Source organism: Carcharodon carcharias, chromosome 2 (genome assembly GCF_017639515.1).
Source record: "Carcharodon carcharias isolate sCarCar2 chromosome 2, sCarCar2.pri, whole genome shotgun sequence".
NCBI classification, from domain to species: Eukaryota; Metazoa; Chordata; class Chondrichthyes; order Lamniformes; family Lamnidae; genus Carcharodon; species Carcharodon carcharias.
The window spans coordinates 17,348,294-17,363,754 of NC_054468.1; positions in this window are offsets into that span (position 1 = coordinate 17,348,294).

Sequence of the window (15,461 nt, forward strand, 5' to 3'; positions counted from 1 at the left end):
GGGGAGGAATCGGGTAGTGGAGCCAGTCAGATCAGGTCGGAGGCTAATCAGGTTGGGCTTAGGGGACCGTTGGGAGCCAGTCAGGGGAGACAGGGGTTGGGGGAGGACTCTGGTAGTGAAGGCTAGTCAGTTAGTCAGGTTGGGTTGGGGGAACGGTTGGGTTGTTGGGGGTTGTCAGTGGGGTCAGTGTCAGTAATTGGGGGTCAGTCAAATAGTTACCCAGGTATTAGATGAGGTTTTATCCTGACTAACATTTCCTGGGTAACTATCCAGGTAAATAATTCGGAACAGTCCGAAGTCTCTGACTCCAAAGTTTTAACATCTCAGGGAATTCCTGTGGACTCTTTGCATTCAAAATCCTGAGGGGTTCCGAGTACATCTTCTGAGATATGTCAGTCTCTGACTATCCGGAGACAGGAAGATCTGGTCCGATATTTATTACAATGATGTGACACAGCAATGTCAAGTTGTTTTGCGTTTTCTGGTCACAGCTTGTATCATGGAATCCTAGAAACCTTTGTGTAGGTGGATGCTGTCCTATACTGGGTTTAGTTCCCAGATTCCAGATTTAGATTCCTTTGTCCTCCAAAGCTATGTATGATTACACAAGATATACAGCACAACAACAAGCTATTTGGTCCTATCAGTCCCAGTCAGTGTTTATGCTCCACTCGAACCTCTTTTTCCCCATCTAAGTCGATCAGCATAGTTGTCTATTCCCATTTCCCTCATATACTGTGTAACATTTGTACTATCCACCTCAGCCTATGGTAACGACTTCCACATTCTCATTAGTCTCTGGGTTTAGACTGTTCTTCTGAATTCCATATTGGATTTCTTGGAGACTATTTTATATTGATGTCCTCTGGCCTTGCTCTTCCGCAGAAGTGGAAACATTATCCCTGGGTAGGGTGATAAGCAGATGGCACGCCCTGGCACCACCAACCCCCCAATTCCAAACTCACCAGAAATCACATCGGCACAAAAGTAACTGGTTCCACGCCCACTAGCCCCACAGCAATAAAGCGCTGTGGGGTTCATTAACAAAAGCCGAGTAGGACCTCCGCCCCCTCATTGGGGTTGACGTCCCACCCTCTGGAGCTGCTGGCCAATCCAATTGGTGTAGCTCCATTAGTCCCAGCAGTGCCAGGAAGGCGTCAGTGATGTCTCCTGAGACTGTAGCTGAAGAGAGGAACCCAAGGCCTAGAATCTCAGAACAGGTAAGTCCGGGGTCTTTGGCCAGGAGGCTTTAGGAGCATTAAGTAGAGGGGCAGTGGGCGGAGAGGGTGGGTTTAGGTGAGGGAGTGGGTCGGAAGGAAGAGGTGGTTGAGTCTAAAGGTGAGGGGGGGGGGGGGGGGCCCATCCTGCGATCGGCAAAGGGCAACCTCCAAAAGGCTTTGCCCTATCACCATCTCCCCCACTTCCCGCCCTTTAACCATTTCAGGTTAAAAATCAGGCTTCCCGCTCCTGCCCTGCTTCCCACAACCAATGCATTATGGCATGGGCAGCGTATTATTAGGCTTGATAACAAGCCTAATTGACCCTTAATTGGTCAGTTTAATATGGCAGGCGGGCTGCCGATTTCACTGCCCATCTGCCCCCACCCCCCACCCCCACAACCCCATATTATGGGGGTGAGCACAGGGGTGGGTGGGAAAGTGGTGGGATGGCCCCCATCCTATTTTACATGCCCCCCCCCCACCACAGTCCCACAGGAAACACACCCGCTGAGGGCACTTAAAATTCAGCCCACTGTGCCCACTCGATCAAAACCTTTCATAATTTTAAAGACCTCTCTTCGTTCATCCCATAGTCTTCTCTTTTCAAGGGTGTTCTTTCTCCTTTAACAGTCCACCCCTCTATTTCTGGAATCAATCATTGTCAACCTTTTTTGCACTCTCTGCCGTGGTAAACAAAATGTAAAAGAGGAATATCTTTGTCATTTGGGGATATTTTAGACATAAAATGCAACGCATTATCTTTCTAACTCAGTTTCTACACATTAACAAGACCTGAGAAACTATTGCGATGTTGAATTCAAACAAATAATCATTTGCTTATTGGAGATTTGGCTTATTACTTGTGTGCGAAATAATTATTTTTGTTAGCTTTGTCCTTCATATGGAATTGTTAGATTAAGAAGAATTTTAGGGACCAGAAAAGGCCGTTTGATAAAGCCAACCCATTCTTTCCAGAGTTCATGAGCCATCTACTCTGCATTGAACTCAACCCAATCCACATCATCTCAACTGAGGTTAAAGATTAGGAAAACACTGTATCTCCAAAAGATAGTGGCCACACGGAAGAGATGTTCAGAGAAGATGACTGAACTGGGATCAGTTTGTATCTTTTAAAGCAGAGCTGCTGGATGAACATCTGTTGGAGAACCGGGTGGGATTTAGCAATATTTAGGATGCCGCTTACTTACTTTGCCAAAATGGTTGAGGTCTTAAGCTGCTTTTAGAATTAAACGTAGGAGGCATAATTACCAAGTTTGCAGATCATAAAATAATTGGTCGTGTGTCTAATAGTGAAAAGCTGTAGACTGCGGGAAGATATCAGTGGACTGGTCAGGTGGGTAAAAAGTGACAAATGGAATTCAATGCAGAGGTACGTGAGGTAATATATTTGGAGAGGATAAACGAGGCAAGGAAATACACAGTGACTGTTAGGATACTGACACATGTAGAGGAACAGAGGGGCCTTGGATTGCACAGTGATCCCTGAAGGTAGCAGGACAGGTAGATAAGGTGGTTAATAAGGTGCATGGCCAATTTCCTTCATTAGCCAAGCCATAGAACAAAGAAGGAAGGAGTTTATACTAGAACTTTATAAGATACCATTAAGGCCATAGCTAAATCTCTGTGTACATTTCTGGTCACCACATAACAGAAAAGATGTGATCGCACTGGAGAAGGCACAAAAGAGATGTACAAGGATACTTTTTTTTTATTCATTCACAGGATTTGGGCTTCGCTGGCTGGGCCAGCATTTATTGCCCATCCCTAATTGCCCTTGAGAAGGTGGTGGTGAGCTGCCTTCTTGAACCACTGCAGTCCCTGTGGTGTAGGTACACCCACAGTGCTGTAAGGGAGGGAGTTCCAGGATTTTGACCCAATGACAGTGAAGGAACGACGATATATTTCCAAGTCAGAATGGTGAGTGACTTGGAGGGGAACTTCCAGGTGGTGGTGTTCCCATGTGTCTGCTGCCCTTGTCCTTCTAGATGGTAGTGGTCATGGGGTTGGAAGATGCTGCCAAAGGAGCCTTGGTGAATTCCTGCAGTGCATCTTGCAGATGGTACACACTGCTGCTACTGTGCATCAGTGGTGGAGGGAATGAATGTTTGTGGATGTGGTGCCAATCAAGCGGGCTGCTTTGTCTTGGGCAGTGTCAAGCTTCTTGAGTGTTTTGGAAGCTGCACTCATCCAGGGAAGTGGGGAGTATTCCATCATACTTCTGACTTGTGCCTTGTAGATGGTGGACAGGCTTTGGGGAGTCAGGAGGTGAATTACTCATTGCACAATTCGTAACCTTTTACCTGCTCTTGTAGCCACAGTATTTGTATGGCTATTCCAGTTCAGTTTCTGGTCAATGGTAACCCCCAGGATGTTGATAGTGGGGGTTTCAGTGATGGTAGTGCCATAGAACATCAAGGGGTGATGGTTGGATTCTCTCTTATTGGAGATCATCATTGCCTGACACTTGTGTGGCGTGAACCTGGCATTGACCTAGGCACCAGAGATGACAACAGCAATCTCAGCCCTGTCAATGCTGCAAAGTCCTCCTTACTAACATTTGGGGGCTAGTGCCAAAATTGGGAGAGCTGTCTCACAGACTAGTCAAGCAACAGCCTGATATAATCGTCCTCACGGAATCATACCTTGCAGATAATGTCCCTGACACCACCACCATTCCTACCAATATTGTCATGGACAGATGCAGCAGGTATGTTGGTGAGGATGAGGGCAAGTATGTTTTTCCCTCTTGTTGGTTCTCTCACCACCTGCCACAGATCCAGTCTAGCAGATATGTAATTTAGGACTTGGCCAGCTTGGTCAGTAGTGGTGCTACCGAGCCACCCTTGGTGATGGACATTGAAGTCCTCAACCCAGAGTACATTCTATGCCCTTGCCATCCTCAGTGCTTCCTCCAAATGGTGTTCAACATGGAGGAGCACTTATTCATCAGCTGAGGGAGGGTGGTATGTGATAATCGGCAGGAGGTTTCCTTGCCCATGTTTGACCTGATGCCATGAGACTTCACGGGGTCCGGAGTTGATGTTGAGGATTCCAAGGACAATGCATTCCCGACTGTATACCATTGTGCCACCGTCACCTCTGCTGGGCTTGTCCTGCCTGTGGGACAGGAGAATAGAGGTTTAGCCATGAGAAAAGATTGTATAGAGGCTGGGTTGTTTTCTTTGGAGCAGAGCAGGCTGAGAGAAAATTTAATTGAGGTGTATATAATATTGAAGGCCCTAGATAATGTGGATTGAAGGACCTATTTCCCTTAGCAGAGAGTTCAATAACAAGGGTGCATAGAGTTAAAGTAATTGTCAGGATTAGAGGGGGCCTAAAGAGAAACTTTTTCACCCAGAGGTTGATGGGTGTTTAACTCACTGTCTGAAAGGGTGGCAGAGGTAGGAATCCTCATCACATTTAAAAAGTACGTGGATATGTATCTAAACCAACATAAACTACACAGCCACGGCCCAAGAGCTGGAAAGTGTTATTAGCCTAGATAGTGCTTTCTTGGCTAACAGAGACACAATGAGCCCAACATGGCCTCCTTCTGTGCTGTAAATTTCCATGATTCTATAATTCCCTGTCTGTGGCGCCTGACCTCTTTCACCCTTTATGCCTGGGAACCAGTCTGGTGAATCTGTGCTGCCCAATTTTCAAGGTTAACCTATCCTTCAGCTGTGGAACCTAGAACCAAACACTGGCCTCTAGATGTGGTCTAGAATTAATTCATGGGGAGAATTAAATAATGGTATCATAACATCCACCCTTTCCTGTTGCAGCCCCCTCAAGATAAAGGCAAACATTGCATTAGATTTTTAAAATTATTTTTGTACCTGTCCATCTTCCAGTGTTTGGAATCCCCCACAACTCCTAGTTATTCAGGAAATATCCTGAACTGGCTTTCATTGGTCTGATGTGAATGGCCTCTCACTAATGAGCTGACAGCTATACAAAGCTCTAGTTGGACCACATCTGGACTATTGTGTACAGTTTAGTTGTGGATACCATACCTTGGAAAGGATATATTTCCCTTGGAGGGAGTACAGCACCAGGTCCACCAGTAAGTTATCAAGCTCCAAGTGTTTGATTATTAGAATCTATCATGTATGCCAGTCTTATGTTCCATGAAATATAAAAATTATGGAGAGATTTGATTGAGGTCTTTCGGATATTGAAAGCAATTGATGGCAAAGACATAGCCATAAAAATCAGAGGCAGTCCATGAAGGACAGGAATTGAGAAACTCATCTTCACACAAGACATGGTGGATTGCAAAACCCAGTAAATGCTGTATCAATTAATAACTTGAAATCTGAGATTGATAGTTTTTTGCATGCCAAGGTCATTAAGGGACATGGACCCAAGAAACAGGCTGAGGTACAGTAAGCTGTGTGCACTAGTTAGTGGAAGGGCATTGAAGTAGGGGAAAGTACTAAATGGTGCACATGCTGGATTATGATAGGAACCTCGGCTGTTCTTGATTTATTTTTACACTAATGGATTCAGAAACTTTTACAAATGAGTCGGTTCAAAGATAATATAACAGGGGGTGAGCACTAATCTGAAGAGAAGAGAGCCTGTGATGAGATGAATAGAAAATACAAGCAGACAGATCTGCAACAGTTGAAATTCAACACAAATATGTGAAGTATGGGGGAAATGGTTGTGTAGTGGTAATGTCACTCAAATATTAATCCAGAGGCCCAAGCTAATTCTCTGGGGACAAGGGGGTTCAAAACACACCATGGCAGCTGGTGGAATTTAAATTCACAAATAAAAATAAATCCGAAATATATAGCTAGTCTCAGTAATAGTGACCATGAAACCATCGTTGATTGTTGTAAAAACCCTTCTGGTCCATTAATGCCCTTTAGAGAAGAAATCTACCACTGTTACCTGGTCTGGCCTACATGTGACTCGAGGCCCAAAGCAGTGTGGTTGACCCTTAACTGCACTGTGAAATGGCCTAGCCAGCCATTCAGTTTAAGGGCAGTTATGGATGGGCAACAAATGTTGGCCTTGCCAGTGACGCCATCCCATGAAAGAATAAAAAATAGTAATGCAGGTGCAAAATAAAGCACAACTCCTCTTGTGACTTTCTCTATGGTCTTGAAGTCAAGCATGAAGAACAGGTTTGACATACTAAGCAAATCCTGATCCACTGTGACACTTTCATCCCAAACACTCTTTGAGAAGTGTTATCTTTAACACAATGTCAACTGGATGCATTGCCAAAAAACCTTTTGTTCCCTCTCTTGCAATTGACAATGTCTAATTTTGTTACCTCCCCCTTCTATCACTGAATTCAGTTGTCCCAGGGTGACCTTTATGTGGGCATGATGTTTGATTGCTGGTCCTTTTTATAGCTGTTTGTGCTTATTTTGACTTCCTTATTTGGCCTTTTTGGTTTCTCCTTTTCATTCCTTTTCATAGTTCATACTTAAATTTTCAAAATGTAAGTTTTGCTTCCTTCTTTTTATCTTCTACTCCTTAATTCAATCTTTTCTCACACAATGAATGTCAAACTGCAAAATTTCAATGTAATATTTAGTTAGGTGTGAATTTCCAAGTATTGTTAACAAAACTGCCTGCACCACCAAATCCATCCCAGCCCCTGGCCACTGTTTCAGCCTGAGTCAAACAGTTCATGGCCTTGCATTGTAGAGGACTTGGGTTTCCTTGAAGCACATATCAGGAAGGCAATGGGAAACCACCTTATATCTTCTTGTTCCTAGTAATATTACTCATTGAAATAGCTCCCACAAGCAATTTAAGAGGAAAGCACAAGACTGCAAAGAATGGAGAAATAAGCAGAGGAACTGCTCTTAGACAAAGCACTACAAGAAGTTTATTATTAAAGCAGAAAACACTGAAAGCACTCAGGAGGTCAGTCAGCATGTGGAGAGGGAAACAGTTAACGTTTCAGGTCAATGACCCCAATTTCCTCAGAACCTTTTGCCATCGAGTATTTTCCATATTTTCTGTTTTCACTTTAATTTCCAACAGCCACAGTATTTTGCTTTTGTTTTAACTTCTTTTATAACTTATTTTGTACATTCATTATCAAACAGGGAAGTCTCCTACACACAAATAATTGTGGCCACTTCTAGCTTTAAAAAAAAGCATTTGTAAGAAAAAAAAATTACATAGGATTTCTTGTGTACCTGGATGGCGCTTGCACATATTCCACTCACCGAAATATTGCTTTACCGCCTTGCAAGTTCTAAGCTTTTCCTCTAACGTACCCCACAGTCTGGCTTACAGCATGGACACAATTCACAACACACAGTGTGACTTACAACAATGCAACAATCCACAACTCAATATAATTAACATGCGCAGGATTCACGACACAGTATGATTTAAGATGCAGCATGATTTGTGAAACAGTTCGATTTAGAACATGGGTACGCTTCAAGACAAAATATGATTAACAAAATAGGTACAATTCATGGCAGGGGTTTGATTCACAACAATTCACAATGTTGGTATGGTTCACAATGCAGGTTTGGTTCATGGCACAGTACAGCTTATAGTACAGGTAAAATTCAAGATGCAGCATCATTCAAGGTACGGGTACAATCACAGCATGGTTTACGACACTATATGGTTCTGCTCGGGTACAATTCATGATATCGTTTGGTTTAAGGCACAGATATAGTTTGCAACGCAGTACAGTTCGGGACACAGTGCGGTTACAAAGAGAACAGTTTATGAGATGGTACAGTTCATGACACAGTACGGTTGAGGACACAGCTACTGCCTAAAACACTATTACAGTTTCACATGGATCACGTGACACACTTTGCTTCTAGTGTGCTATGCTTAAAGGCAAATTACCACATCCCTTTTTTTTAAAAGATAGTTTGCCCCCATTCCAAAGAAGGGTGACTATTTACAATACATGTTCATATTTAGTTACCATTACATCTGATGAATCTATGGAGTCTCTAAAGTGTAGAGGTAATCAACTGGTATACCCAGATCTTCTGATGGTAACCCTGTCTGGAGGTTTCTTTAATTGCTCACTGTGATCTGTGGGATTGTCATTCTTGGATGTTGTTCCAGGTTTCATTTTCCATCTTGTCCCAGATACAATAAGACTGTTTGGTGGTTAAGGAGCTGGAATAGATCTGATTTGTCCTCGATTGTACCTCACTGTTGTATCTTCCTGTGTAATGACTTCAGAGGACCTTGCCTCTGAACAAATCCTTGTCACCTCGGCTGGTTGCCATGTACCTTCTGTGGGATCCTGGATGGGAACCTATTGTCCCAACTGTAAAATTGGCAATTCTGGTTTTTATCATGCACGTTGGTCACCTTCTCTTGCAGTTTGACAAGCTACTTTCTACTTTCTGAGAGACTAGAATGGGTAAAAGCAGGTAAATTGGTGCGCACTGGTCTGCAAAACATGAGCTCTGCCAATGATGGAATAGTGTACTTCAAGGTATTGCTCTCAGATGTAAAATTGCAATGTGTAGATCTTGCTTGGTCTGTCTACATTTGAGATTTAGGGATTTCACCATGCAAATCATTCATTCAGCTAGGCCTTTAGATCTAAAGTAATGAGGAGAAGTCATGTGATCTCTATTCTACTTCTCACACATGTCTTGAAATGGTTTACCAATAAACTGCAGACCGTTATCCCAAATGATCTCTTTAGGTGCACCAAATAAAATGAAAATAGCACTTAGTGTGTGCGCAGCAGTTGTGCTTGAGGTATTGTGCAATTGACGAATAATGGGGTGCTTGGTAAAGTAGTGGACGATGATGGTGAAGTCAGTGCCATGGACATGAAAGAGCTCGGATGCAGCTTTGGATCAATGATGGGTAGGAGCTTCATGTGAAATCAATGGTTCTTTGTGCTGACTTGGCATATGTTCTTGACATTCCTCGCACATCTTTGCAATGACTTCAATGTCATTGTTCATACCCAGCCAATAGATTGTCTCTTGTGAGTCTTCTCATCTAATCCATGCCCAGGTGTGAGTGATTAAGTTGCTGATGAATAATAGGTGGCAAAGATTGTGGTATAGTGACCTGCCTGCCTTTAAAAATGACTCCCCAAGGGATGCCTAGATTGTCCTGATAAGGCAAAACTGGTCTTGTGGCCATGCTGAATTGAATCAGGCCATCCTTCAGTGATGAGTTTCCACAATTTCTGTAGTGTGGAATCTTTCACCGTTTCTCCTTTTAGCTGCTGGCATTTGCATTGCACAAAATGTACCAGATCAATTTGGAGAACATCTTCAAGTTTGATGTCAAAGAAGTCAACTTCTAGATCCACAGATATATCTTCTGTTTTTGCTGAGTTAGGCAATTTGCTAAGTATATCTACTGTGACCATCAAGTTACCTGGCTTGCATCTAATCTCACAGTCATAACCATGAATCTTTATTGAGAGACGTTGCAATCTTGGTGACACACTGGTCAATGGTTTTCACCAAATCATTTCCAGTGGCTTTTGGTCAGTTTCTACCACAAATCCTTTGCCAAATAGACAGGTATGAAAATGCATGATTCCAAACACTAAAGCTAATGCTTCCTGCTCGATGTTGGAGTAGTTGGATTGCATTACAGACAGAGATTTTGAAACAAATGCGATCAGTTTGCATCTTTGTAGTCTGCATGCTCCCCAGACCTTTCTATGAGACATCTGTCTCCAGGGCAGGTGTCTCTCTAGGATCATAACATTGCAGTGTCGATGTTTCTAATAATGACTATTTCAGTGCTTCGAACAGGTATCAGTGTCTTTGTGTCACAGGAAAAGCACATCCTTTCCCAACAATTCCTTAGCGATGAAGATTTTCGAGCGAAATTGGGAATGTATGGGGACAAGAAATGAAAGAGACCTGGACACCTTCGAAGACCCTCCTTATATTGAGGAGTTGGAGTGGCTGTAATATCCTCTATTTTAATTGGATCGGGACATATGCCAGCACTGGAATAAATAGAACCGAAGAAATTGATCTGCTGCACGTTGATGGGACATTTCAGAATGTTGAACACCGATCCTTCATTATGTGCCACTTGCATCAATTAATGCAGATTATGGTCATGTTCTTGCTTTGTCCTTCCTACAGTGGCAATGCCATTTGCGATACAGAAGCAATCTGGCACAGTGCATGTAATGTGGTCCATGTGAGCTGGAAAGGGATTCTGGCTCACAACCCAAATGGAAGCCATTGAAAACAGTATTGTCTGAATGGGGTATGAAATATAGTAAACTCTTGGGATTTCTCCATGAGATGTCTGACCAGTAGCCATAGGAACATAGAAGCAGGAGTAGGCCATTCAGCCCATCGAGACTGCTCTGCCATTCAATACGATCAGGGTTGATCTTCCACATTGTGCCTTTTTCCCCACACTACTCCATATCCCTTTATGTCATTGGTATTTAGAAATCTTTCAACATCTATTTTGAACACCTCAATGACTGAGATTCCACCGCCCTCTGGGGTAGAGAATCCCAAAGGTTCACAACTCTTTGAGTATAAAACTTTCTCCTCATCTCAGTCCTAAGTGGCTTCACCCTTATTTTGAAATTGGGACTCCCCAACACTTTAATTGCATCCACATTGTTTATCCCTTTAGGTATTTTGTAGGTTTCAATGAGATCACCTTTCATTCTTTGAAACTCTAGAGAATTCTAGCCCAGTTTCCCCAATCTCGCTTCATAGGACAGTCCTGCCATCCCCGGGATCAAGTCTGGTAAACCTTGTTTGCAGTCCCTCTATGGCAATAGTATCCTTTCTAAGGTAAGGGGACCAAAACTGCACACAGTGCTCCAGGTGCAGTCCAAGCAAGGTTCTATACAATTGAAGCAAGACTTTGCTCCTCCTGTACTCAAATCCTCTTGTGATAAAGGCTCACACACTTTAGGCTTCCTCATTACTTGCTGCACCTGCACGTTAGCCTTCAGTAACTTATTGACAAGGAGTAGAGGGTCCTTTAACACATCTGCACTTCCTAATCTCTTACCATTTAAGAAATACTCTGCGCATCCTGCCCATGCTTGGCAACAGCTTCGGGAAAAACTTTGCACCTGCAAAGCTCGGATTTAACTCTACCAATATGGATATTGTGTAAGGACAAGGTTTCGAAGCTGTGTTTAAACATTGTGGATCGAGGCATACTCCCAATGATCCAAAGGGGTCCCTTACCTCTCCAAAATGGTACCCTGGCTTTCCAAATGATTCCACCAAGTTCAGACCTGTTACCTGGTCTAATCTGCACACTCCAGGCTTCACAATCCTGGCCTAACAAAGTCCCGCTTCAGTGGATGCTGCTGGTGATTGAAATAACTGGCTGCCTCTGTAAAATGCGCAGGCGTAAACCCCAACCCAACTCCAGCCCCGCCCCTGCGAAAAAATGAAATGCCAAACTCGGGGGCGGGACTTAAGATTTTCGGCCATTTCTGCTATTTTCACCACAGTGGATAGCCTGGTGAAAACCTGGGCCTTTGTCTCTATCAATCCTATCAAATGTTTTAATCATCTTAAACACCTCAGCAGAAGAAACCTTTACTATCCAATACTCAGGAAGATGCAAACCTTGTCCATGCACCTTGTCCTCATAATTTAACCCTTTGTAATGCCGGCATCATTCAAGTGTATCTCTTCCATTTTTTTAAGTTGCTGACAGAATCAACTTGAAAAGATAAAGGAGTTTTAAAGTGAAAAAAAAACAAATTCATACTTTCATATATCAAGTACGGTTTAAAAGATGTTTCCCCAAGTCTCCTGTGAGCAATGTATTGGCACATATTTATATGTTGATGTGCGTGTGTGTATGTGTGTGTGTGAGCCTGTGTGTGTATGTATGTTTGTGTGTGTGTGTATGTTTGTGTGTGAGCGTGTGTATGTTTGTGTGTTTGTGTGTGTGAGTGCGTGTGTGTGTGTGTGTGTGTGTGTGAGCATGTGTGTGCGTGTGTGTATGTGTATGTGTGAGCCTGTGTGTGTGTGTGTGTGTGTGTGTGTATGTGAGTGTGTGTGTGTGTGTGTGTGAGCGTGTGTGTGTGTGTATGTGAGTGTGTGTGTGTGTGTGAGCGTGTGTGTGCGTATGTATATTTGTGTGCGTGTGTATGTTTGTGTGTGAGTGTGGGTCTGTGTGATTGTGGGTGTGTTTGTGTGTGTGTGTGAGTGCGTGTGTGTGCGTGTGAGCATGTGTGTGCGTGTGTGTATGTGTATGTGTGAGCCTGTGTATGTGTGTGTGTGTGTATGTGAGTGTGTGTGTGTGAGCGTGTGTGTGTGTATGTGAGTGTGTGTGTGTGAGCATGTGTGTGTGTATGTATGTTTGTGTGTGTGTGTGTGTGTATGAGCATGTGTGTGTGTGTGTGAGCGTGTGCATGTGTATGTATGTTTGTGTGTGTATGTATGTTTGTGTGCGTGTGTATGTATGTGTGTGAGTGTGTGTGTGTGTGAGTGCGTGTGTGTGTGTGTGAGCATGTGTGTGTGAGCATGTGTGAGTGCGTGTGTGTGAGCCTCTGTGTGTGTGTGAGCATGTGTGTGTGTGTGTGTGTGCGCGTATGTTTGTGTGTGAGCGTGCACGTGTGTGTGTGTGAGTGTGAACGTGTGTGTATGTTTATGTATGAGCATGTGTACGTTTGTGTGTGTGTCTGTGTGAGCGTGTGTATATGTGTGTGTGTGCATGAGCGTGTGAGTGTGTGTGTGTGTGAGCGTGGGAGCATTTGAGCATGTGTGTGTGCAAGTTTGTGTGAGCACGTATGTGTGTGTGTGTGTGTGTGTGTTGAGCGTGTGTTTATGTGTGTGTGAGCATGTGTGCATGTGTGTGAGCCACTGTGTGTGAGTGTGAGCGTGTGTGTGTGTGTGAGTGTGAGCATGTGTGTGTGTATGTTTGTGTGTGAGCACGCATGTGTGCGTGAGCCTGTGTGTGTGTGAGTGTGAGCATATGTGTATGTTTATGTGTGAGCATTTGTATGTTTGTGTGTGTGTGTGTGCGTGAACATGTGAGCATGCGTGTGTGTGTGCATGTGTGTGCGTGTGTGTAAGCGTGTGAGCATTTGAGCGTGTGTGTGTGTGTGTGTGTGTGTATGTGCGTGTGAGCATGTGTGTGTGAGCATGTGTATGTGCAAGTGTGCGTGAGCATGTGTGTGTGTGTGTGTGTGTGTGTGTGACAGTGCGTGTGTATGTGTGTGTGTGTGTGTGCGTGTGTGTGTGAGCGCGTGTGTATGTGCGTGTGTGTGTGTGCGTGTGTGTGTGTGAGTGCGTGTGTATGTGCGTGTGTATTAGTCCGTAATGGGTGCTGCCTTGATAGCTTTGAAGTCGAGATGTTGTGAATTGTCTGAAGAGAAGGGTTTGAAGTTGTAAATTGTCTCTGCTGCTGTGATGGTTTCTATGTCTAATTACAGAAGATTGCTTTCACAGGTGGCTTAGTAAATGGAATCAGAAAGGAGAGAGAAGTTTCTTTATTTCTCTGTCAAAGAACAGAAACATGGCCCCTTTTTAGCCTGGTTGATTACAGCAGTTCGATGGTTGTACTGGTTGATCCTTCTATCCATGTGTTGAAGCACTTGTTTGCATCTTTGAAGATGATTTCCTATGGATCTCTCTGGGCCTGCCTTTTGTAGACCACTGTTTCAACAATGCTGAATCACATTCCAAATAAGAAACCCCATTAGCTCAGTCCTGGGACCTAACCGGCCATTGTCTGTTTGAGGACCCAGCATTGAATTTGAACTTTTGTGAATCCTCTTGGGGTAAACATACTCTGGTCTGCGTCTGGGTGGTAAGGGTCGAACTTACAAGAGACGTGACTATCAAAATCCATTTTGTTTCAGTTCTTTTTTAAAATCAGTTCAAGGCTTTTAAAGGTGACCGTAAAATACAGTTTCTTCTGAGATGCATAATTCTGTCATGAAAACACTGTCATGGCAGTTACTTCCCTCAGCAGCTTTGGATGCATCTCATCCAGTCCTGACGATTTGTCAAGCTTAAGTACAACAGCCCACCTTTCCGAAATAAAAGAAAATATTGAAGAGGTTGGAAATCTGAAATGAAAACAGAAAGTGCTTGAAAAACACAGCAAGGCTGGCCGCTTTTGTGGAGAGGGATAATGTTGACTTTTCGAGTCCAGTGACTCTTTAACTCTTCCGAGTCCAATATGAAGAGTCATACTGGACTGGAAACGTTAACTCTGTTTCTCTCTCCACAGATGCTACCAGACCTGCTGAGTTTTTCCAGCATTTTTTCTCTCTCTTTCAGCCTTTCTAATACCTTCACTTCAACAATATTAGCCATTCAGTGTCTACCTCTTCTGTTCACATCTCTGTCTTTTTCTTGCTCCACCATTGGCATCTGTGTCCTTAGCTGCCTGGAAAGAATTAAAGAATTATCATTTATCCCCCAACTTTCATGACTTCAGGATGTCCAAGAGCACTTCACAGTCAATGAAGTGATTTTGTGAGGTACTGAGACACTGTAGTAATGTAGGAAATGCAGCAGCCAGTTTGCACACAGCTATATATCCCACAGACAGTAATGTGATAAACCAAATAATCCATTTTAGTGATATTCATTGAGGGACAAATATTGACTAAGACAACAAGGATAATTCCCCTGCTCCTGGAATCATACATCACGGAAAGAGACCCTTCGGCCCACACCAGTCATCAAGCCCCTATCTACTCTAATCCCATTTTCCAGCACTTGGCCTGTAGCCTTGAATGCTATCACATTTCAAGTGTTCATCTAAATACTTTTTAAATGTTATGAGGGTTCCTGCCCTTCCCACCTTCTCAGGCAGTGAGTTCTAGATACCCCCCACCCCCTGGGTGAAAGATTTTCTTCTCAAATCCCCTCTAAACCTCCTGGCCGTTACCTTAATTTTATGTCCCCTGGTTATTGACCCCTCCACTAAGGAGAAAAGTTTCCTCCTACCTACCCTATCTAGGCCCCTCATAATTTTGTACACCTCAGTCCGGTCCCCTCTGCTCTAAGGAAAACAATCCCAGCCCCTCTAATCTCACTTTGTACCATGGGACATTTTATATTCACCTGGGGCATACAGGACCTCAGCTTAACATCTTATCTGAAGGACAGGAACTCGAAACAATGCAGCACTGCCTCCTTACTGCATTATTCCAAGCCTAGATTTTTGTGTTCAAGTCTCTGAAGTGTATTATCCCAGTAATGATCCCAGTCTGGAGTAATGTCTTCCGCTGTGGCTCAGACAGTTGTACCCATTGTTTCTGGG